Here is a 3,885-nt window from a genome sequence, read left to right on the forward strand (position 1 = left end):
GGCGCCTTCTCTCCCTGGACACACCAACGTTACAGCATCCAAACCCCTCGGTACATTCATCCCTCACTAATTTGCTAGTTCATCTTATTTTGCTAGACGTTTTACTATATAGGTCCATGCTACCGTGTTTTGTTTGTCCGTGTTGTATGTAGTCCTAATAGTGTGGTAGGGGATAATGGTTTGCGATGCGCCTTCTAAACACAGTTTTCTGTCACTATTTTGCATTCGGAACACAACTTTCTGTCACAGTTTTGCATTCCGTTTCCAATGCTGTCACTACTTTTATTTCGTGCCTGATGGCACTAGAGCAAACTAGTACATCACCTGTTCCATATTTTTTTTAGCTAATGGAAAAAATCTGGCTTCATCTTCTTTCAAGGAAGAAGCATATCGGTCGCAGGGTTCAGCTTATCGGTTGAGATATAAATATCGGAGGGGACTGGTAGGATAGAGAATTGCGAAAATAATTGAAATTTCGGTTGCAATTTTTAAATCTTTATGAAATTTTGGCGAGGATTTTAAAACTAAACAAAACGGAACTGAAAGTATCTGTATGTATACCGGAGGTCATGGATATAATGAAAATTGGCCGACATTCAGAACCCTGATCTGTCCACACTTTTACAAATACAAGCACCAAGAAAAAAAAAATCATGCATGCTTGTTCTGACAATGATAAACTTCAGTCTCGTGATCTTATTAGGTACAGTAATAATTCGCTTAAGTTCTTGTACATAATAATGGTAGTATATATGTCTATTTCAAAGCCCTCTGCTAAGCAATTAAAAAGGCCCAATAACCTCTGTGACTTCTGACTCACTGCTCTATCTTGTGCTTGTACAGGTTTCACGAGAAGTAAGATGGATTGTGCTGCCAGTTGATCGAAATTTCAGGATCCCCATGCTGCTAGTCTATCGACAGACAAAGGCGAATCTGCGAATCTGAAAAGCCAATGCAAAGAAGTAGCAATTGGGATGCATACTCTGACTGCGCCGAGTTCTCACCCTGCACTGAGCCTCCATGTAACTTGGTCCTTCATCTTCCGATTTTAGTTGTATGGATTGCACTTGCCCAGTTGCCCCCGAAGGTCTACAAATTCAACAATTTGCTGCATGGACATAATAGCTTGGATGTTGATAGCTTGAATCCATTAGTCGCTTGCAAGTGCAAGCTGAACTGATCTTTTTCTTCCTTACACAGCCGGCACCACGTCCTTTGGGTACCATCATAATTCACACCATATAGCCAATGATGAAGCTAGAACAAATTAGTAGGGGTACTCTTATCTTTTGGGTACCTAAACATATGCAACAAGGGTACATATATGATTATAATTTAGATATAGTAAGTGGCGAAGCTAGAGTAAAATGGAGGGGGATGTGAGATAAAAAAAAAAAGTGAAAAACATCTATCAGAATAAAGGTGGTCATTGATAATATTGGGTGCTAACTTGGTATAACGCTAACAAAAGAGAGTTAAAATAGATAAAATATACATTTAACTTCAAATATTTACTGTCTCCGTTCCAAATTATAAGATGTTTTGACTTTTCTAGATACATTGAATTTACTATGTATCTAGACATAGTGTATGTCTAAATCAAAACTACTACTGTTTCAAATACAAGATGTTTGGACTTTTCTAGATACGTAACTTTTGCTATGCACTTAGATATACACTATGTCTAGATACATAATAAAAGCAACATATCAAGAAAAACTAAAATATCTTATAATTTGGAACAAAGGGAGTACGCATTAGAAAAGCCAAAACATGCATCTTTTAATTTGGAATAGAGAGAGTACTTAACATCTTTGTCAATTCAGTGGCCTAAAAAATATGAACGAATAGAGGGAGTACTTAACATCTTTGTCTACTTAACATCTTTGTCAATTCAATGGCCTAAAACATATGAACGAATAGAGGGAGTACTTAACATCTTTGTCAATTCAATGGCCTAAAAAATATGAACAAATAACTTAAATTTTTTTAAGAATTATTCAATGGAAATAAAATCAGTTTTACAATACTCTACCTTCAATCTTCTAAATCAGCTAATCTCTATACTTTCACTGTCATGGAGCGTTGAATCACTGGTTGCAAAGGCAAACGATCTTACCGCAACAAAGCACAATTCCACAAAGGGGCTAAGCTATAGAGCAAATGAGAATTCCTTATTTGACATTGGAAAATAAGTCGTTCCTTTCTTGGCCCTGAAATTTTCTTCGTTCCCTATTTGACACTCACTTCAACTTTCATCCCTAATTTGACACTACCGTCAAATCCGTTAGCTAACGGTGTTAACTGGCTGTTAAAAAGACGTTTTTGCCCCTAGAAAAAAAACGGCGAAGCAAATTTGAGAGGAAAAAAAACCTGCGCCTTTTTTTTGCAGCTGGGCGCATGCATCAGAGGCGGGCGCAGGTTTTTTTTTCTCTCAAATTTGCTTCGCCGCTTTTTTTTCTAGGGGCAAAAACGTCTTTTTAACAGCCAGTTAACACCGTTAGCTAACGGATTTGACGGTAGTGTCAAATTAGGGATGAAAGTTGAAGTGAGTGTCAAATAGGGAACGAAGAAAATTTCAGGGCCAAGAAAAGAACGACTCATTTTCCCAATGTCAAATAAGGAATTCTCTCGTAGAGGAACCAACAAACCAATTCACTACGCAGTTAAAAGCTAATTAGCCAGCCTGGGGTAGTCAGACCGACGCCCGTCCAAGACAAGGTGTTGAGTGGAGGGGAAGAACGGGGTTGCAGACTTGTGCCCTGTGGGTTCTTGCACATTGGTTGCCACTAGCCAATCTCAATTGAGCATTTGAGCTTTTGTGTGTGTTGTCTGAGCTGGGGGGTAGGGGAGGGGGCAGTATGTTGGGCCAAGGGGTGCATAAATAAAGGGCCAATAAGATATGGTCGTAAAAATTTAAATTTATTTTTTCTGGTGGTTGCAGCTGCACCCATAGCCTCTAATAACTGGGCTTCGCCCCGGGACATAGTTATTGTTTTAACATTATCGGGTAGTGCTTTGCAACCCTATTTTCAACGGTAATGTTTTCATCCGAGCATCCAACTCTTTACTCGAGTATCAGACGAACGTGGGATATGGGCCATGTAACACAACCTTTGTTTAATAATATCCAGTCAATTCATCACTTGTCATCTCTCACTCCGCCGCCCACCCCGCTCCTCCTGCCACCCGGTCCGCGGGCCCACGCTCGCGGTTCCTATCGCTCGCCCCGTGTGCCCACCCCGCTGCTCCTGCCGTTGCTCCTACTTTGCTGCCCGCCCCGCTCGATGACGCTGATAAGCGCCACCAGCGCAAAGGAGAAGCGTCGGGCCTTGGCGTGGAAGCCCTCCGGTCTCACCTCTTGCTATGGCTGCGGTGCACCAGGATATGATGCATGTTACAAGTGTACACATCATATGTTTAAGATGTTTTAGAGGTATGTTTCAAGTGTTTCACTCAGATGTTACAAAAGTAGATCGAGATGTTGCATATGTTGTAATGGTTGTACATGTATGTTGCAAGCGTCTATCCCAATGTTTTATCTGTTTTTTCTGACGTAAAGTGTGTTTATCTGAATGTTGCATATGTTTCACACATATGTTGCAAGTGTTTTATCTGGATGTTGTGTATGTTTGAGTAATTTTCAATTGTTTTTGTAAGTGTTTCATCTGTCTTTTTTTTTTGTATGTTGCAAGTGTTGCATCTGGATGTTTCAAAAGTAGATCGGATGTTGCACATGGGATGCATGTGGGAAGCAGAAGGGGGCGCGAGCGGTCTCCGTGCGGGTGACGTTTGGGTGGCACAGGTCCCCGTGTGGCACAAGTGATGCAAGCGCAGTCAAGCGACGTCTAGGCGACGTGGGCCCTCGTGTGGACGCACAAAATG

The sequence above is a fragment of the Miscanthus floridulus genome, chromosome 9 (genome assembly GCF_019320115.1).
Source record: "Miscanthus floridulus cultivar M001 chromosome 9, ASM1932011v1, whole genome shotgun sequence".
Taxonomy (NCBI): domain Eukaryota; kingdom Viridiplantae; phylum Streptophyta; class Magnoliopsida; order Poales; family Poaceae; genus Miscanthus; species Miscanthus floridulus.